Source organism: Quercus robur, chromosome 4, assembly GCF_932294415.1.
Source record: "Quercus robur chromosome 4, dhQueRobu3.1, whole genome shotgun sequence".
NCBI lineage: Eukaryota > Viridiplantae > Streptophyta > Magnoliopsida > Fagales > Fagaceae > Quercus > Quercus robur.
In genome coordinates this window covers 65667786-65690539 of record NC_065537.1, presented here as the reverse complement: position 1 = coordinate 65690539, position 22754 = coordinate 65667786, and the positions used below count along the sequence as shown (strand labels likewise).

The following is a 22754-nucleotide window of genomic DNA, read 5'->3' as shown; positions in this document are numbered from 1 at the left end:
TTGGATCCTTTTGAGTTTGGGGCGTGACAATGGCCATGAACCGTGATTTGACAAAGAAAAATAACATCATAAGCTTTTGGAGAAAATACAACGATTAGTGACAGTGTGAAAGAGGTGCAAAAGGAAAATAATGGTGAACATGTATATGTAGATTAGAAAAGGAAAAGTGTTATGGCCTTTATCGCATTATTTACCCACCATTGATCTTGCCGTAGCACTGAACATGGTTCGTGTCATTGAGATAGCAACACTAGTACTGTCTTCCGCAAATACTTTTACAATTACCTCCGAGCCATGAAATGTCAAAACCATATACCAATTCATTGTGGACATCTTTACGGGATACATTTGGGTCATCATTTCTTGGCCACGATGTCCGAGTTATATTCTCTACTCGGCACAAGTCCGCCACTTCATATGCATTCGTTTTACCAACTTTAACATATCTATACCTCTTGGAATGAGATAGTATATAATTAGAAGAGTTGTCGATGCAAGTAGAAGTGTCCAAATAGTAAGGAGAATTCATCGGTTTATCACAGCTCATGAAAACCAAACTCCATGATAGTTCAGGATTCCTGAGCTCCATACTCCACCGATACTAACTCTTTCTTCAGCTGATATGTGGTATATACAGAGTCATATCGATTACTGAAATTATAGCGATAGGCGAAAATAGCCAAATAGTACCTTTTTGCAAACTATGTTGCAATCTACCACTACTTTGAAAATATGCAGGGATCTACCACTTTTTGGGTATTCGAGTGTAGTGGAATCGAGTTTCCCATAGTACTCAAGTTTATGGAACTCGAATACCATGGAAAAATTTTGAAAATTTTTTATGGTATTTGAAAATATGCAGGGATCTACCACTTTTTGGGTATTCGAGTGTAGTGGAATCGAGTTTCCCATAGTACTCAAGTTTATGGAACTCGAATACCATAGAAAAATTTTCAAAATTTTTCTAAGTACATTTTTTCAAAGAACTCGAGCTTTAGAACTCGAGTTTCAAAAAAGGTGGTAGATCCCTACATATTTTCAAAACAGTGGTATATTGCTAATTTTTTCGAAAATTAGTAATAGTAGGCCATTTTCGCCTATAGCGATATAAGTTATAACTCCGGGTGCAGAAGTAATTGTCATCGTGTATACTAGAGTCTGCAACCCTGATTGTGTAGTTATTGTAATTGATTTTTTGTACGTTGTATTTTCCAGCAAATAAGTGCAACACCGTTCAATTGTTCTCACATGATAATTCATACCTTGAGTCCCTACAGATTTTTGGATCGCTCTTCAATCGATAAGGAAAGCTTATGTTGGGGATTTTGCCAAAGGAAGAAGGGGGACAGTAATGATTAACCTTAGCAGTAGCACTCCAAGTTTCATGGAATAGTACAAGAGCAATAAGGGTCTTGAGTCCTATACTGAACGCCAATCATCTTGCCATTGGAGGTAGAGAGGAATTTTTTGCACTAGTACATACTAGAAAACTTCTTTAATATGAACTTCTTTTAAATTTTTGTAATTAAAAGAAATTAAAAAAACTGTTATTAAAAAAAAAAAAAACGAAGTTGAAGAATCTGTCTGCGTAGAACAGAGCAAAGAGAACATGAAGAAAGGAAAAGAACCCACGTGCTTGATCGATTTCTGGATGCAAGAGACTGTGAAGACGTTAACAGCTTTATCTGAATCCGGTGAAACCACGGCGCCGCCACCACCAAACACCAGCAACGTTGAAATCGGAAGCTACCTCTTCGACTTTCTCTTCGCTGCTCAGGATGCTTCCACTTCATCGCTCCTCTGGGTCGTGACTCTCCTCCACTCGCATCCGGAGGTTTTGGCGAAAGTGCGTGAAGAAGTCGAGTTGATATGGTCACCGGCGGCTAGATAGCGCAAATGAAGTACACGCACACGGTGGTGCGTGAGATTCTAAGGTACAGAGCTCCGGCGACTAGATAGCGCAAATGAAGTACACGCATGCACGTTGCATCCAGAAATCGATCAAGCACGTGGGTCCTTTCCTTTCTTCATGTTCTCTTTGCTCTGTTCTACCCAGACAGACAGAGTTTTCCTTTCTTCAATTTTTTTTTATTTTTTTTATTTTTATAACAGTTTTTTTTTTTTTAATTTCCATTAATTACAAAAAAACAAAACAAAACAAAACGGCGTCGTTTTGCTCATTTAACGGAGACACTTAACAGATGGTTAACAAAATACCGAATTGACAACAATTGAAAGTTGGAAAACTGAAATAACAAAACTGAAAGTTAAAAAACTGAAATGAAAAAGACTAAAAGTTAAAGGGTCAGTTTTACATTTTTGCCAAAAGTTTATTATCTTCTACAAGAAAGTAACAAGTAGTTTCCACTGAAAAAGATGAATGAAAGTTCGTGGTAGTGGGATAATATCAACATCAAGATCGCAACAAAATTTCTTGGCGTTAGCCCATGCATGCGTCATCTTGATAAATTATTTGACATGAACTTATATTTGAACTCGCTCTAGCATGCTTATAGTTAGTATCTGTGATCACATCTGTTAGCATACATTGTATATATCCTTGATTGCTGACCTAAAATCATGAGAGAGTTTGGCTATATGCAGAGAAGACTGACTCGCCACCACCTAAAAAAGACAGAATTAATCATACCATGTGCCGAATTAGATAGAGGACTGACTTGCTAGCTGCAGGGGGTGCTGATTTTTCTAGTCAACAAATAATGTTTCTCTTTCATTTGAACAGTGGTCCTTTCTAAATTCTAAATGTCTAATAGATGAGTCTCTACGTGTACACTTTTCTTAATTATTGAAAGGTTTTACTAATGTATGCCTTAAAAGTATATGTTAATAAACTATTTTAAGAAATTTTTTATGAGAAATTGAAAAAGTAACTAATTGATGATTTGACAATTTTTTCGATTTCTCAAAATTTTTTATTTTTTTTTAAATAGATGGTTAATGTATGTCCTAAAAGACCATACCTTCTTCAAACGTCAATGGTCATTGTGGTGGTAACTAAGAACCATATCTTCTTCAATCAACTACCAACTAGCTAGAACATTTCCATTAAAAAAACAAAAAACAAAAACAAAAACTACCAACTAGAACATATTTACTGGTCTTTTATTTATTTATAATTTATAATTTTATGATTGGAACATATATACTAGTCTAGGTAAACCAATTGAACATAAATCCTGTCCCATACAAATTATATATCTTCTCTAAACTCTGTATATTGCGATTGGACACCCATGCTTGAATAGCCGTATAGTCAAATTGATTGTTCTTATACCCAACTAAGTGCTCTGTATGTGTCCTATCTAGGGCAAAATCAGCAACCTAAAAAGGATATATAGGAAGAATGAAAAGAAAGAAAGAATTATCTTACATATTCTGCTTCAACTGAAATGGCTAATTAAGTATTGGTTTTTAAAAAAAAAAAATAAAAAAGGTAATAATTGTTAAAATATTCTGTGTAGATTGTTTCTGTTATAAAGGGTGTGAGTTTGTGTTTTAGGACTTGTTTCATCTTGAAAAATTTTCAAAGTCTTTTGAAAATATAAAGTAACACAAATACTAACAAATAAAACAATTTTGAAAATTTATGGACATATATTTTCTAGAACACTTTTAATTTTAGAAAATTTATGGACATTTTGAGGACATGTGCGCATGTGTAGTGTACTTGGACATGTGCGCATGTGTAGTGTACTTGGACATGTGTGCGTGATTTTTTTTTTTTCTTAACTAATTGGATAACAAACTCCTTAGGATTGGAAAATTATCAATTTAAAGAAATAATTTTTAACATGCCTCAAAGTTACATTATTTTTCAAATAATTATCAATGTTACATTAAAATGTCACTAGATCCCATGATGTGCACGGCATTGACTAAAACTTCACTGAGTCCATGATAATTTAATATATGACAAATGGAATGGGAACATTTTGGCCACTTTGTCATGTTCAATCAATACATAGTAGATCTTTTTCTTCTCTTCTATTTTCTCCTCCTCGTGAAATTTCATACTATCTATTGGTTTCCCTTGAAATAATGTTAACAGAATTGAATAAATGAAACTTCCTTATCTTTTTCCAAAGACCCAAACTTGATAAGAACCAATTTTAATGATTGATACTTTTTTTTGGGGGGGGGGATAATATAGGTTCATAAAAAACACACCAATTTGTTTGGTGTAAGCAAGATTCAAATTTAAGTTGCTTATTTGAGAATATGAATTATTTCCAATTAAGCTAATTGGAACCCATTATTTTTTTATTTCTTTTCAAAATTTGATAAGGTGATGAGAAGGGAATTAATACTCTAGATATTTTCATTGGAAACATAAGAAAATATCAATTAAGTAACAAAGTTTTTAGTGAATTTAATAACTATTTAGAAAGCTATTTGAGGGTGAAAGGAAGTATCATAAGAACATTAGGTGAACTTTTGGTTCATCAAATTTTTAAACGACTTGATTTCAATTGATCAATCTTGATTTCTCTTTACCAAAAATCTCTAGACTTGCATAGTGATAGTATTTATCAGACTTTATCTTTGATTACACCACATGATTACAAATGACATTGAAAACAATAACCTTAAAACTTTGTCATTACAAGTAAACTTTTGTAGAGATTACAAGAAAATTTCTTGAGGAATTAGCCAACACCTAAAATTCCTAAAACAATCCCATATAAATCAGCCGACTGACATATCAAATGCTTTGCATTTAAATTAAGCTAATTGATTTGATTCACTTGATTCACTTGATTGAACTGATGAGCAAGTTGGATTTAAGTTGTCTCCTACATCCCCTTGTGATGATAGGAAAGGCTTGGAAGGCATTTGTGAGTATTCAACTCCTCCTTCAAGCATTTCTACAGCTTTATTCATTGAAGGTCGATCACTAGGCTTCATTTCTATGCACCATAATGCAACTATGATCATCTTCTTAATTTTTTCCTTCTCCCCCTCCGTTGCATTTTCCATTACTATGTCATTTCCTTCGCAAACTTGGTCATAGACCTAAGTTGGAAAGTAAATTTGGCTTGAGTGGTCAGCAAATTCATTAAAGTTCTTTCTTTTGCTTGCCATTTCCAATAATAACATGCCAAAACTATAAACAACAGCTTTATAGGAGACGCCTCCAATGTTCTTATAGAACAACTCTAGGGCCATATATCCTAGTGTTCCTCTTGCAGCAGTCAAAGAAACTATGCTATCATATGGAGGATACAGTTTTGCTAGCACAAAATCAGAAACTTTTGGGATGAAGTTCTCATCAAGTAGAATATTATGAGGCTTGATATCAAAATGTAGAATTTGCATGTCACATCCTTGATGTAGATATTCAATCCCACGACCTACTCCAAGAGAAATCTCATATGTTTTCTCAATACTTAGGGAGATACTTCTTTCTTGAGAAAAAATGTATTTGTCGAGAGAACCATTAGGCATAAATTCATATATAAGAGCATGCTTTAGTCCGTCAACACAAAAGCCAATGAGTTGCACAACATTTGTGTGGTGAATCCTTCCAATTGTTGCAACTTCACTAATAAAATCTTGGCCATTGGCTTTGGATTTATCCAACATCTTTATAGCTACAAGATGACCACTTTGAAGCTTTCCTTTAAATACAGAGCCATAGCCTCCTTCTCCCAATTTCTCCGCGAAACCATTGGTCATCTTCTTAATTTCTGGGTAGGAGTACCTTATGGGCATGAGGTTGTTATGGCTTTGCAAAAAATCTTCAATGGCGTCATACATTGACAAATTCCTCCTACGCCATTTATAAATTATAAATGCAACCACACATGGAGTCCCAAGTAAAACTTTTACTGCAAGGTGTGACACTGCAGGATCATCATCGAAAAACCCATTAGAAACGAGTGATGTTGCTACACCGTTATCAACTAGTTACTTCAAGTCCTTTTGCTGCAAGGTGTATCACTGCATGCTAAATTCTTTTTATTAAGCATAAATTGGCTTTGTTTCAAGTGTAGTATCTTTATCTTGTCTGATGATAACTTACATAATTTCTACTATTTTTGGGGGGTTGGTTTCAAATTAAATATACAAAATTTAAAATTGAAATTGAAATAGTAAAAACTCTTTAAAATCAATTCACTCTGCCCCCTCATTGAATTGTTATTAACAAAAACTAATGGAAATTCATCTAAGTTATATTTAAAACATATATATATATATATATATATATATATAAAGATATAGATAGATAGATAGATAGATATCACAAATTCTTCCATGTCAATCATATAAAACATTTAGCACAAAAGAACTTTCAAAATTATTTTAAATAATGCTAGCAAATAAATACAATCTAATGACAATCTGCTCATTTTGTGAGGGTTTTTTTTTTTTTTTTAAAGTGTTGATGTGTGACGGGTCTTTATGCGCAATTTATTTGATTCTTTAGAACACTTAGTTGACAATGTTCTTTTTGAGGGACAAATTGAAACAATTAAAATAATGTAGGGCTTTAATTGAAACTTTTCAAACAATAGGATTAAATCCAAATTCACACTGATTTGAACTATAATGAGAATTGTGTAAAGGTTGGCCAATTATTCTTCATCCTTCTTTTTAAAAGAAATGATCTTGCAAAAAGAAAGAGGAAGGTAAGAAGTTCTTACTGATGAGGTAGATCGGATAAGGACTAGGAAAAACATAAGGCAAAGCTGAAAATGAAGAAAAGAAAATACATTAAAATCAAAAGAAGTTAAAGGCCAGATTAGAAACTGTACATAAACAGCTAAACTCTTAACATTATCAATTGTTCTATGCTTATATTTTTTTTCTACACCTCTATACATGGTAGATGAGAAATAATCTCATGCATCAACATCCTCCTCTCATAGTAATAAGCAAGTTCAACGACTCTGTGGTTCACATACTATTTATATGGCAAGGATTATACATATATTCAATAATTCTGATAATTTTTGCTAGTAATTTTTGCTTCAACTTGGCTTGAGCTTTTGATTAAAGCCATACCAACAAACAAGAGTTTCAATAGTAATCGTTTTTTTTTTTCATAGTTTCTAAGATCTAAGTGAAGGGGTAAAAGTTGGAGATCAAGCACACACAACTCGTGCAATTGCGTTGTGGAAAAAAAAAAATACAAAACAAAACAAAAACTTGTGCCGATACCTTACCTTTGCATAAAAAATATCCATGTTTCGAGCAAAAGCTGATCAGTATGACCTGGAATACTGCTTTGACAAAGAAAAAGAATATCATCAGCTTTTGGGGAAGAAAAAAAATTGGGAAAATACAACGATTAGTGAGAGTGTGAGAGATGTGCATAAGGAAAATAATTGTGGAACATGCATATTTAAATTAGAAAAAGGAAAGTATTATGGCCTTTATTGCATTATTTACCCACCATTGAGCTTGCCGGAGCATTGAACATGGTTCGTGTCATTGAGGTAGCAATACTCGTACTGTCTTCCGCAAATACTTATACAATTACCTCCGAACCATGAAATCTCAAAACCATATACCAATTCATTGTGGACATCTTTACAGGATACATTATGGTCATCATTTCTTGGCCACGATGTCCGAGTTATCTTCTCTACTCGGCACGAGTCAGCCACTTCGGTTGCATTCGTTTTACCAACTTTAACATATCTATACCTCTTGGAACGAGACATATAGTTAGAAGAGTTGTTGATGCAAATAGAAGTGTCCAAATAGTAAGGAGAATTCACTGGTTTATCACAGCTCATGAAAACCACATTCCTTGATAGTTCAGGATTCACGTACTCCATATTTAATTTCTTTCACCGGTACTCATACGGCTCCGACTTTGCTAACTTCGGCTGATAAGTGGTCTATGTAGACTGATATCCATTACTGAAATTATAGCCATATAAGGAATAGCTCGGGGTGGTGGAGAAGTAATTGTCGTTGTGTATACCAGAGTCTGCAACCCTGATTGTGTAGTTATTGTAATTGATATTTTGTACGTAGTATTTTCCAGCAAATAAGTGTAACACCGTTCGATTGTTCTCACATGACAGTTCATACCTTGAGTCCACGCAGATTTCTGGATCGCTCTTCAATCGAAAAGGAAAGCTTATGTTGGGGATATTGCCACAGGAAGAAGGGGGACAGTAATGATCATTAGCACTGAGTGTTTCATGGACTAGTGCAAGAGCAATAAGGGCTGTGAGTCCTGCACTCAATGTCAATCCTCTTGCCATTGGAGGTAGAGAGCAATTTTTTGCACTAGTACATGCTAGAAAACTTCCACAAGAAAGTAACAAGTAGTTTCCACTCAAATAGATGAAGATAAAATGAACTTGTTCTTGTGGTCTTGATGAAAAGTATTATCTTCTACAAGAAAGTAACAAGTAGTTTCCACTCAAATAGATGAACGGAAGTGGGATAATATCAACATCAAGAACACAACAAAAATTTCTTGGCGTTAGTACATGCGTCATCTTGATAAATTATTTGAGAGTGATTAAGTCAAATTTGGTCTCTGACATGAACTTAGATTTGAAGAAGTAACAGCATGCTTATTGTTAGTATCTATGATCAGATCTGTTAGCATACATTGTATATATCCTTGAATCACGAGAGAGTTTGGCTATGAGTAGACTGATAGAGGACAGACTTGCTATGCAGCTGCAGGCGGTGCTGATGTTTCAGTCTTATACGACTTTCCGTAATTGTTGATTTCTTGATTGCGTATAAGATAGGTTTTTTTTTTGGTTTGTTTGTTTTTGGTTTACATTATTTCAAACGTCAGAGGTAATTGTGGTCACCGAGGACCATATCTTTTTCAATCAAGTGAAACTTTTCTCCATCTTCACACCACAGTTGGCGTAGAACGAATGAAATGGCTGCTTGTAAATCTTGTTTTAGCAAATTTACTAGTCTTGGTAAACTAGAACATAAAAATCTTGTCCCCTACACCTGAACTCTGAATATAGCAATTGGACACCAGTACTTGAAAAGACACACTGTAAACTTGGTTGATTTGTACTCAACTAAGTTACTCTGTATATACCTTGGTTATCTAGTTAAGGCAAAAGTAGCAGCGAAAAAAGGATCTATAGAAACCATGATGATGATGGCAAGAAAGAAAGCATTCTCCTACATGTTCTGCTTCAACTGAATTGGCTAATTAAGTTTTGTTGGTTTTTTTATTATTTATTTTTAATAAATTTATAAAGCAGGCAGCAATTGTCAAAATATTTTGTGTAGTTCAGGCAGCTTAGAAAGGGTGTGACCTTATTTGTGGCCTGGTAAACTTGGGCCAACAAAACTCTGCTATACAGAGTGTCTTGGATTTGAGTCCCCTCCCCCGCTAGATCACACACTCTTAGCAATTTCTATAGTTCAATGGTTGAATTACTATGTGATAATTTACATTAGAAAAATGCCATTTAAATGTATATATGTTGTATGTAATAGGTTGTGTATAATAGTCCCTATTTGAGAGAATTTATATCACGAAAAAGGTCAGCTGAATAAATTTACACCACAAACATTTATGCATGAGAATCTACCCAGAAAAGACCAACAAAATGATTTTTTTTTGGATAGAAAAAGGAAACTTCATGCATGAAAATGTTAGTTAAGGAATTTTCATTTTTGCTAAAAAAGAAAAGTACGATTTAAAAAATTCTTTTGATAGTTGTCATTTCTATTTATAAGTGATATCATAGATGCTTTTAGTACAAACTAGCTTGGGTCCAGTGCTCTTGTACTATGAACCTGTTGGGATTTGGACAATTGTAGACTGCATGTTATGGTTTGCTCGTATACTACAACTATTATTTGAATGATATTGTGATTTTTAATAGTAATTAATAAAAAAAATTAAACCTAATTATTTTTTTCTAAAATAAGGGAGTGCATGCAATTGATTTTTATCTAAAGTGATTAAAACAATAAAGATATCAGATACTCATATAGCCGTACGTTAGTATTACCATGAAAAGCAAAAAAGAGTTAGTATGACTCTTTATTTGCCAAGGTAATATAATTAAATATATAATATAGAATTAGACATATAGTTAGATATCAATGAAAAATAAAGTAATACCAGAAAAAATCTATTAGGTTAAACGGAGTACTCTTTGCTCCCCAAAATTGCTTAGTAGTTTAAGTAAGGTGATGGGAGTAAGTTTAATATTTGGAGACAAAATTGGTTACCACAATTCCCTAATTTTTGGATGGGTCAAAGACCTGAAGCTTTCAAATGGATTCTGGTTAGTAGGTTCTGGGAAGGGGTGGACCTAGAAGTTCAAACTAAGGGGCGTAGTATAAGCAAAATAATAAATTTATTAAATTCCAAATAAGAATTCATTTAGTATTTACAACTACAAACAAAGACAAAGAGACAAAATCATTGATCCAATGATCCTTAATATATTACTTACCAACAAATTATTCAACTCCATACACACTTTTCATAACTTTTCAATTTTTTTTATTAAATTAATGCATTGCCAACACACTTTACCACTGTATGTTGCCCGTCAAACAAGTTCTCTCTCTCTCTCTCTCTCTCTCTCTCTCTCTATATATATATATGTGTGTGTGTCTGTGTGTGTTTAACTTTAGTATAGTCATGGGTACAATATATTTTAGTAACGTTTAATACTAGTTTACCATTTCAAGATTATATAGGAATTATATATAAATATATTTAGTAGTCCTTTAATAATTAGAATAGTATTTTTTAATCATGCTAGTTTTTTTATTAGAATAATTAAGATAAAAATAAGATAGGACGAAAATTAATAAGAAGTAATAAATATGAGGTAGTGACGTGTTGGTGTAAGGAAAGTGGTTGATAAAAAAATTGAACAATTTAAAAACTAATGGGTAAATCCATAAATGAAATAATCAAAAAGCAATTTTTTTCCAACCTATACTCATCTTTTTCCTAAGGGTAAGACTTAGGTACAGTATTTAGGTGTTGTTCTTTAAGTTCCCCCTTTAAGATTTTGCTATTTGGATTTTTTTACATGGGATGGAAGTGTATTTTTTAGTTAAATAGCCACATGACTGAATTTTAATAGGAAAACCTAAGGAACAGTACCTAAAGTACTGTACCTAAATATCTTTCAATCAATCCTATAATAGAGGAAGAGGTCAAGGCAATTACAACAATAAAGGAGGTCAAGGAAGAGGCTCTAATTTATCATCAAATCAGTTCAATCCATTCTCACAAAACCAGTCCATTGGTGCAAGATCAGAAAGGCCTACTTGTCAGATTTGTGGTAAGCTTGGTCACTTGGCAATTGACTACTACCACAAGATGGACTATGCTTATTAGGGGAAGCATCCATCCACTAAGCTTGTTGCAATGGCCATAGCATCAAATGCTTGCATTGCTCAGGAACAACCATGGCTTGCTAATAGTGCAGCCATAGATCATGTTACATCTAGTCTGAATCAACTCAACTTCCAAAACCCTACCATGGCCAAGATCATCTTACAGTAGGAAATGGGCAGAATTTACCCATCACTCATGTTGGTAATTCCTTAATCCCTTCTTCTGAATCAGATATTCTTCAAATAAGTGTAATGCTAGTGTTTCATGTACACATTGCTTATATGGAAAAATGCATAAACTTCCTTTCCTTAAGTCTCAATTCATTGCTAATTCCCTTTTTGAACTGATTCATTCAGATATATGGGGACCTAATCCTGTTAATTTTGTCAATAGTTTTAAATACTATATCCTTTTCATTGATCATTATACTAGATTTACCTGGATTTACTTTCTTGAAAAGAAGTTAGATGTGTTTGCAAAAAAATTTCAATTCAAATGCATGGTTGAGATTCAATTCACTGCCAAAATCAAGACTTTTAGGTCTGATGGAGGTGGTGAATTTCTTTCCAATGCCTTCAAATCTTACTTGTCTCAGAATGGCATTATCCATCAGATTTCATGTCCATATACTCCTCAACAAAATGGTTTAGTTGAGAGAAAGCATAGGCATGTCATTGAAACCACTATCACCATGCTGTCATAGGCTTCCATTCCCATATCCTATTGTCCTTATGCTACACAAACAGTTGTTTCTCTAATCAATCTTCTTCCTACTTTTGTTCTTCAATTCCATTCCCCTTAGTCTATGTTATATTGTTCTAAGTCTTAGCTCAAAGTATTTGGTTGTGCATGCTATCCATATCTCAGACCATATAATTCCCTCAAATTGGAGCCTAGAACTAGAGAGTGTGTCTTCCTTGGTTACTCCATAGTATCTAAAGGTTATTTGTATCTTGACCTTTCATCAAATTGATTTATACTTCTAGACATGTCCTTTTTAATGAATCTAAGTTTCCTTACACTCTTTATACACCCACTAAATCTACTTCCTCCAAATTCACTTCTACTTCCACTAATGCTACCTGGTTTTCAAACCTACTATATCTCCATTCTACAAATCAGCCTTCAGTCCTAGGTCATTTTCCTTATGCTCAGTCCACTAACTCTTCTTCCTTTCCTACCACTCCACACATTCCACTTCCTACCTCACTTGATCCACCCTTTCAACTTGTTCCTACTCCAACTATTTCCCATCCTATAGCTTCCTCCACTCCTACTTTAGATTCTAATATGTCTAATCCTACTATTTTGGATTATGCAATTCCCAATTTTGCAGCTCCCAATTCTGTAACTCCCCTTTCTAATGTCACTTTCCCTGTTTCACAGCCATCTACTCAAAACCAGCACCCTATGCGGACTAGATAAAAGAGTGGTATTACTAAGCCTAAGCTATGTTACAAGGCTATCGTTGATTACACTTATATTGAGCCTCCTACATACAAAATTGCTCCTCAATATCCCAAATGGTGTGAAGCAATGGATGCTGAATTTAAAACTTTATAGAACCAAGACACTTGGACTTAGTTCCTTCACCTCCCAATGTGAATATTATGGTCTGCAAGTGAGTCTTCAAACTTAAGTTGCATAGTAATGGTTCTATTGCTAGATACAAAGCCAAGTTAGTGGCTAAGGGATTTCATCAGCAAGTTGGACTGGATTATACAGACACATTTAATCCTGTTATCAAACCTGCCATTATGAGGTTAGTTTTAGCAATTGTAGTCAGTTCTTACCTGGCTACGTTTATTCCAAGCATCCTAATTATGTTTACAAATTGCATAAGTCCTTGTATGGTTTGAAATAAGCTTGAGAGCTTGGTTTGAAAGGTTCACATTTCATTTGCTACACTTTGGCTTTATTGCTTCCCTAGCTGATAGCTCTCTCTTCATTTTTCAAACCACACAAATTATCATCTACTTGCTCTTGTATGTGGATGACATTACCATCACAGGCAACAATTCTACTCACATCAGTAGCCTTATTGATGTCCTCAGTTCTACTTTTGAGGTAAAGGACTTGGGGCCTCTCTCTTACTTTCTGGGTATACAAATTCAGCCTACTAAGTATGGTCTCAACTTAACACAAAGTAAATATGCCTCTAATGTCTTATACAGGTTCCAAATGGAAAATGCCAAGCCTACTAAAACCCCTTGTTGTCCTTCTAAGAGATTGCTGCCTTATGAGGGACTGTTCTTTCTAATCCTACTAAATATAGATCTATGGTTGGAGCTTTATAGTATTTGACATTCACATGCACTAACTTAGCTTTTAGTGTGCACTAGCTCTGTCAGTTTATGCATCATCCAACCTCGACTCATTTTGAGGCCACTAAGCGTGTTCTTAGAGATGTTAAGGGCACTATTCACCATGGTATCAATTTCTCCCCTAGTCCCTTGACTCTCTCAACTTTCATCAATGCTGACTGGGCAAGGGATCTATCTAATCGTCGTTCAACAACTGGGTTCTTGGTTTTCCTTGGTTCTAGTCATGTGTCTTGTGGTCTTCCAAGAAGCAATCTACAGTATCACGCTCCTCTACAAAAGCTGAGCATAGGGCCTTAGCCACCACTGCAGCTAAATTGGCTTGGCTGCACATTCTTTTCAAGGGGCCTAAATTGTTTCTATATCATGTTCCAGTGTTATGGTGTCACAATGTCTCAACTATTTCCCTTCGGCCAATCCAATCTTCCATTCTCGCACCAAACATATTGAAGTTGACTACCATTTTGTCTGTGAAAAGGTTCTTTGTAGAGATTTGTGTGTGAAGTTTGTTTCGGGCAAGGATAATTTAGCAGATATTTTCACCAAATCTCTACCCTTGCCTTTGTTTCTTCATCAAAGGTGCAAACTCATGGTGGATTCCTCAGAGGGGGGATGTTAAGGAAGATACACAAACCCAAAACAAAACAGCATCATTGACTTCAACACAATAAGCATGAAACACACAGTTTCATTTAAATGTCCAAACGCACCATTTTATTTAACTCAAGCAATGTCAATAGATCCATTGCTAAACGGTGTCATTCTGGTCCTTTGTAAGTTAGTTACACAAGGCGGGAATGGCAGTTACCTTGCTTTGGGTTTTGGTTTCCACATTATGCGAATCAATTCCGTAATTCTAGGGATTTAATTATACGATTGTAGAGTTTCATATAGTATAAATACTGTGATATAGTTCATATTGTTATTCAAGCAAGAAGATCAATAAAAGTTCTTCTAGATTTTTCTCTCATTCTGTGTGTGTGTGTGTGTGTGTGTGTGTGTGTGTGTGTGATCTTTCCTACATAATCACTTTAATCTTTGAAACTTTCTTCACATTGAAGAACTATCACTAACCATAGTTTTCATCAAGACTAAGGAGTTAGTGCACCAAGCTGGCTTTGGAGTGCTAACAGAGACTTAGCCTGACGGAGGAGCTCTAAAGGTCTTGTTGCTGGCTTTCTCTAAGTAGTGGTGGGACACAACCCGCATGTTCCATATTACTGGTAGGGAGCTAACTCTAACCCTACATGACACCTACCACCTTATCGAACTTCATTGTAAGGGGGGAAGGGGGGTAGCTATAAGGTTCTAGAACCTCCTTGTTGATGCTTGCCCTGATAAGGTGTTATTGGGCACACTTTTCGAACCAGCACTGTCAACTTAGGGGCCTGTACTTGCTCAGAAACAGGCCTCAGACCACTCATGGGATTAAGAAAGGATGGCCCAAGCCTTCATTCTTCATCTACTTGCATAACACTTCGATAGCCAATGCAGTTAGGTCAATCTCACTCTACTACTTTACTTTGTTGGTTGACTTTGTGGAGGTGGCGAACTATCACAAAGTCACTCAAGTATTTAAAGGAACCAAGACAACAAGAGGCCTTGGTAATGGTGGGTTCAATGGCGGATTAAGCCGTGTTGATTATCATTTTCACTCATTTTCACAACATATCTACAAGCCCGATTCGGCCAAGATCAACTATTTTTGGGCTTAATCCATGTGTTTTATTTTATTTTATTCTTTTAAGCATGACCTAAACTCATATGACATATTAGGAAAATTGAAGAAGTGTGTTTTGGAGAGCATGGTTCGGTTCCTTTTGGACTTTTTGCATAAGCCTAACTCATGCATGCTACAAAGCGGGCTAGGGATGCTAGTAGCACCTCAGGGTCATGGAGGGGGTCTTGTACCTGAAATTTCAACTCCAAATAAGGTCTTATGCTTGTGCTATCTGTGGCCCAAGTAATTTGCCCTACATATTTTTCTGCCTAAAAAACACAGCTGACTCTAATTGGCTAGTCTCACCTGTTGTAGCCACCTATTGCAGCCTTCAAGAACCTACCATGACTAGGAAAGGGCAGCCAATAAGATTGAGCCACTTTATTTCCTCAATTATGCTTAAAAGCAAGCCAATCTTTTATCCAAACAAAAGGCAAATTGTACAAACATCAATTTAGCACCTTGGAGGTCCATAGCCTCATCTTTTAGTTTAAAACCAATCATTAAGGACACCTCAAGCCAGGTACAAAACATTCTTTAGTTCAAAAATAAGCTAACCATGCTTTACCCTTATAGTTGAAATTTTTGAGTAAAACCCCATTCAAGTAGCAAAGATTCTCACTATTTTGAAGTTTGTGGGTGGAAATACCAGTACAGAGGAACCTACCCTCTTAGTTTTCTCTTCCTGCTGTCTGTGAGTCGAAGTTTCAGACTTGATGTTCTAAGTTTATTTTTTGCATTTTTGTTATAAGCATTTTTTATTTCTCTCTTGTTAAAAAATCATTGACCTTTGTTCATCATACATTTTAAATTTTGGGCTCAGTTTCACAAATAAACATTTCTAAAGAACCCAAGGGGAATTTAGGATTGTTCCACCATTTTGGCCATTGTCGCAAAATATCCCCGACAAGCGGCATGCTGGCTCTGCCATCTTTTGACAGAGCTTGTCCCAGTCAAAGACGATGACTTTGTTAGCTTCTCTTCTCTAGTGTACACAATATATATATTTTTTAAATATTTGGAATATATATGATGTAATGAGAGTGTGATCTAGTGTTTTAGACTTTATTATTACCTTCAGACAAAACTGATTTGACAATATATTATTGGAAGGTGTAAATATAGGCTTTTACACTATATACTTTTTGAACTTAATCTCTTTATGTAAAAGAAACCCATGGCCAATCATTAAACTAATATTATTTAAAACTACAGATTTTATCAAACATTCAATAACACCTCACTGTAAATAAATTCACTATCAAAGATTCAAAGTTCAAACATATATATATATATATATATATATATAGAGAGAGAGAGAGAGAGACCATGTTGAGGGTTGATTTTTAACTGGAGTTTGTCGCAGCTACGAGCTTGATCATTCACTGGAGTTCTTTATATTAAATATATCTTTAATAGGTTTTTATGAACTAGATGTAAGATTGGAGGAGGCCAAAATTATAACATTTTAATGGGTTTTAAGTCAGATTAATTAAATTTGTAGTTTTTTTTTTTGCTCTCTCTCTCTCTCAAAATCCTGATGGGGTGGGGTGGGGGGGGAGGTAAGTAAATTTTAAGATAATTTTAGATTTTATTAGTATCATAATTGGAAATTTTGAAACGTCAAGGGGGGGCATTGAAATAAAATGAAATATAAATGAAAAAAGATTATATGAAGACTCACCACAAATAAGATAATGATTTTGAAAAAATATTTTGAAATTTTATTGTGTCACTAGACTTTCTCATAATAGTAAAAATACATGTAAATTAATAACTGATATAAATATATGTAAAATTATTATTATTATGAAGGGATAAAAATCATAAAAATCAATGCAGGACCAAATCAATGCATTAGATTGTAGTTTGTCCTTTTTTTTATCATCAAACTATACTTTTAAATCAATGTGCCAAATGATTCAAACATACGTTTTTATACAGAAATTACTATGTATTTCAAATTATATCTATTGTAATTTTAAATGTTACATCTACACCCTTCAATAATTTTAACTGTTACACTAATTACACCCATCAAATTTTTTTTTTTTTATTTGATGCAAACTTTAACAAATTTATCATTGGATTAAATTATCTTTGTATATTCTTCATATTTTCCAAATTTAAAGACAATAAAAAGTTAATAACTATATAATCCATCAAATGTTTAAAGTTCAAGTTTTTGTAAATTAAGATTATGCATCAAAGATGAGTTTATTAATAAAATAATAAACTACATCCAATTGGTACGAAATTTTGTACGTATGGAACATAGAGAACATATAAACTAATAATGAGTTTTTAAATTATTAATCTAATAAATGGTTTTAGGTGGCATAACATTTCTAAAAATTACATCAAATTTAACTTAAATCTCACCCATTTAACATATATTGAATCACGGTATTTTCAACCTGGCTATTTAGAATCAGTTGTACTAAGATTATCCTTAGGGTTTAGAAAACTAAAGAGAAAACTGCAGCAAATGTCAGGATGGCCGAGTGGTCTAAGGCGCCAGACTCAAGTTCTGGTCTTCGTGAGAGGGCGTGGGTTCAAATCCCACTTCTGACACTTTGTTTAATTTTGGTCTTCGTGAGTGGGCGTGAGTTCAAATCCCACTTCTGACACTTTGTTTAATTTTGGTCTTCGTGAGTGGGCGTGAGTTCAAATCCCACTTCAGCTGACACTTCGTTTAATTTTGGCATCTTTTACTCTCATATATGGATTCTTGCTACCATGTGTAACTTTGCTGAATTGATGGTTTTCAGACTTGGGTCTGGCCAAGCTCTAACGTTTGCACCAATTTTTGTCATTGTGCGGTAGCAATCAGTGATTAAGCTTTCAAAAAGTAAACATGTACAATTTTGGATGACTTATAAACCCCTATATCTGCGCTGCATATTGTATGTATATATGAATGACAGTGCTGGCCATGTTTAGAGTCAGCAGCATATGGAAGAAACCAAAGACAGATTTCAAATGGATGGAACAAAGATAAATGAAGAGTACGTTGATACATAAAATGCCTAGCAGACTAGAGGAAAATTTATTTACAAATGATATTTAAACCTTCAACATGCATAAAACTGCCACATACTCTGCCGTCAAGGTTGCATTTAGGCCGTAGAATATAGAGGTGACTCTGTAAGCTCTAAGAAAGCTAAGCCACTCTGAAGCCTTTTGTCGTAGACTCATGATACACTTTGTTTAATTTTGGCATCTTTTATTCTCATATATGGATTCTTGTTACCATGTGTAACCTTGCTGAATTGATAGAATTCATATTTGAAAATTTCACCATTTGAATTACATAATCTATATGTTTTTAATATTTATGCCAATTTTTATGTCAATTGGATGTTATTTACCATTTGGTCCATAAATTCATCTTTTATGCATTATTTTAAACTACAAAAACTTGATTTTAAACAACTGATTGATAACATCACTATTAATCTTTGATCATCTTGAAATTTTACAAGCATGGAGAATATACAAAGATAATATAATTTAATGATGGATTTTGTCAAAATTCACATCCAATTAAAAAAATATTGAGTGGTATAATATTGCTTAAAGTTACAGTAGGTGTAACTTGAACTCAGCCTTAACTTATACAACTTGGATTACATTTGAAAACAAAATTAAGCAAAAATCCCAATTCATTAATGAAAAACAATCCAAATTTCTGAACCTTTTTAAAAAGTGAAATAGCCTTGAGTAAAGATAGATTTACATAGGAATTTGGACCAAGTGTTCTAATTTAGCCAAATATTATAATCTTGCTCACAAGCAAAAACCTTTTTAGACCTTCTTTTTCTTGTGTATCCAATTTCATGTTGGCAACAAATTTTGCTTTCAAAGAAGATAGACTACATAGAACAAAGCACCAAATGAAAACCACAACAAATTAAATCCACAAGAAAATATTGATATCAACCACAAACAATCATGTGATGACAAAAAAAAATGATACAAATATTTCGCTTACTATATAATCTTCTCAAAGGGAAAACATTCCACACTATTACATCACAATTGAATCTTTATAAGCTACCATTAGAAAGGAGCTATGTCTACAACAACAACAACAACAACAAAACTAAAACTAAAAGATGAGGCAATGTCTTTGAGATTAAGAGATACAGAAGTTTAGAGAAAACAAATCAGGCCATGGTTGATTGTTATAATCCCTTAGGGAGTGGATTTTTATTCTCAGCGGTCATGAAAATTCACCTTTAATTCCTGATAAGCATAATCTGTAAACACTAACATATACCATATAAAAGTTGTTGATAATGAAAGTTCAAATAGTGTAAAAACACCCTTGAACGTTTAGACCCTCAATTTACAAATTAACCAATTCAAGCTTTATGTCAAACAACTAGTGTGCGGAAAATGAACAAAAGCTATAAAATAGAATTGGTAAACAATCTAAGCCAATTTAAAATCACAACCCACAACAGATAATAAAAGGCAAAGATAAAAGGGAAGAAAGATGCAAACACAAGGACAACACGCGATGTGTTATTGAAGATGAAACCGAAACCCTCGGCGTAAAACCTCTCCGCTGCCCTCCAAGCGGTAAGTAATCCACTAGAAAATGTAGTTGGGATACATGGACAGCAATAGACCCTCCAAGCCTAATCTACCCAGTGCACCTAAGCCCTCCAAGCTTCTTGCTCCAACGAGGTTGCGCCGAACCTATTTCTTTTCTAGTTTCCCGGATTCCGCTACTTGACCATAGCATCAACCAATGTAAATTGGTTCCTTCCTAACTGCTTCCCAGAACACCAAACAGCCCTCTCACAGTAATGGATATAGTGAGAAAAGGTTTTGGTAAAATGCCTCTCAAGGGTTTAACAATGGAGAGGAAGAGAGTTGAGGAATTTGAAGAGACTCTTAAGTAAAGATTGTAGATGAATCAATCTTGTTTTACTCTAGGGTTTCTCTCTCAAAATTCTCTCCGGAAACTCTCTTTCTTTTGTGGGTATAAGGAGTATTTATACTGGGGTGAGAAAAGAATGTGAAACGTCAGGTTTTTCAAAACAGGGGTGGCTCGCGACTTCGTCTCGTGGCTTGACTGAGTTACGAGATCTAGCCGCGCTATAACAGAACGGCCAATTGTCCTATTTTGTCCTGTAGTGCTCCAACTAGCATGACGCTTCAACTTCTGGCATGCTTGGCATGTGTGCTACTTTTGGCGGCTTTCAGCCGCGAGTCACCCGCGAGATCCAACCGCGAGACTCTGTTTTCTTGCACACTCTTGAGCATTAAACACTCTATCTCACTCACTACCCTTACAACAAACCCACCTAAATACAGGGTTACTAATTGCTGAAATACAAGCAAATTTAGCACGAAATAAAGCCAGCAAGATGGTTGATTAAATTCAACCTTACAATCTCCCCCTTTGGCTATTCCGTGACAAAACCCTAAAACAGACTCTAGACTTAACATGTGAGTTGGGAATAGTTGAGCAAAACTCACTCACACCTAATTCTAGAAACTGTGAGGCACTTGAATCATATGAACATGAAACTCCTGAAACACAACAATACACCATGATCATTGTATGCAGAAAACATGAAATGCATATGAAATAGGCATAAAGTGATCAAGCAAGGATGAAGTTAAGAAACAAACCATGACTTGATCAAACAAGTAATCACTACAAGGTAGTGATCACAATGCTCATTCACACTTGGAATGAACACTTGAACATACAAGCTAACAAGAACAATGCAAGTTACTTGTATGCCTAACACTCAACCAATGCACAATACATTAAGTATATGCATTTAGAAACAATCCTACAAGGACACAAGAGTGACAGTACTTAACTAGAAAATGCATGACATTTGGATAGAAGTACTGATATAACAAAATCATAGAGGCTGCATAAAACATGGTACAAACCATAAAGCCTACAAGAAAAAAATAAACCCTAAAAGTTTACACAAGCAACATGGGTACAAATACAATATACTTCTGAAGAACATCAACAATATGTATATTTATAAAGTAAACCAAGTTTATGAGTTATGAGTTAGAAACAAAAATACACCAAAACCACAGTGTATCAAATCCATAGTAACAATAAATATCCAAAAGCATAAACCTATAAATTAAAGGATAAGACTAAAACAAAAGTATGTGTACTCCCCCTATTACTATGCACACTTCCCTTTGAGCTTTCTCCCCCTTATTGAATGCTCTCCTCCTTTTTGGCACGAATAGTTAAAGGCTGTCATCTAACTTTTGTTGAATAGCTTCTAGCTAATTCTCCATGGTCTCGAGTCACATTTGAACATGGTTGTTGGTGGAGTAGAGAAGTGTCACCATTTCATCAATGCGTTTCTGAATATTTTCAAGCAAACTACCCACTCTATCAGTTTGAGGATCAGACTGTGCTTGCGGAATGCTAGTTTGTGGAACTTCAGGAATGACACGCGAAGTAGGTGTGGTATGTACAGGTGTCTCTGACTCAAGAGCAGATGGGTCAACATTTTTCCATCTGAGGGAGGAACAATGCCTTCACGAAGAATGAACTTCATGATGAGACTGCAAAATGGAATACATCCTCGAGCTGCAGATCGAGTCGTGGTCTTCCTCATGGTTTGAAAGATGTGGGCACAGATATCAATAGGGGCTCTAGTAATAAGATCACAAAGGAATTGAGCTCTTCCAAGATTTATGAAGGTAGTGTTGGACAGTGGGTAGAGATTAGAAAACATGATCAACTTTAGTGTGGTCAACTCTAGTGCAAACTTTGTGGTGCTTATGGATGTGCCTGTACTGGATACTTCATGATCAGATCCTAGAACTTGTAGAATGTCTTGAGTCTCTGGAGTTCGATCCTCGTACGGAGTTAGATCCACATTCTGAGGTCTAGTGATGTAGAGAATATCAGCTATGGAGTTCGGGGTGATGGTAAACTCCTTTCCTCTGACCCAGCAAATTAGTTCAACTCCAAGATCACTTGTGTTAGAGTAGCATTCCTTAATCAATTCATCCATTGGATCGACAAAATTCCCAAATAAGTTTGCCTAATCTCTTGGCTCGAAGATTCGAGGGATAAAAGTGGTCCCTAAGGTGTCAAACTTAACCACCCGTTCCACTATAGGAGATGCCTTGTCAAAAATGTTTGAGTAGATGTGTGAGGTAAGCAGGGTTTTGAACCTCTCCAAATTGGAGTCTTGAGATGACTCAGATGAGAGTCGAGTCCTTTTAGTAACTGGGGTTGATGGATCATCAATAACAATGTCTTTTCCCTTAGAGGATCGACGAGACATCTACAAGAGAATAGGCACACAGCAAAGAACCGAAAATAGCACCACAAAGGACAGATATCAACTTGATTAGATTCAGAAATGAA

General features: G+C 34.9%; 1 protein-coding gene and 1 non-coding gene across 3 annotated transcripts in view; both read left to right on the top strand.

The window, feature by feature from the left end:
• LOC126723393 (3-hydroxyisobutyryl-CoA hydrolase 1-like) overlaps positions 1-22754 on the top strand; it is a 108590-nt gene that overhangs the window by 23282 nt on the left and 62554 nt on the right. The gene's annotated exons all lie outside the window — the stretch shown is intronic.
• TRNAL-CAA (transfer RNA leucine (anticodon CAA)) lies at positions 17864-17947 on the top strand. The gene has a single exon. It is a non-coding gene; the product is annotated as a tRNA-Leu (tRNA).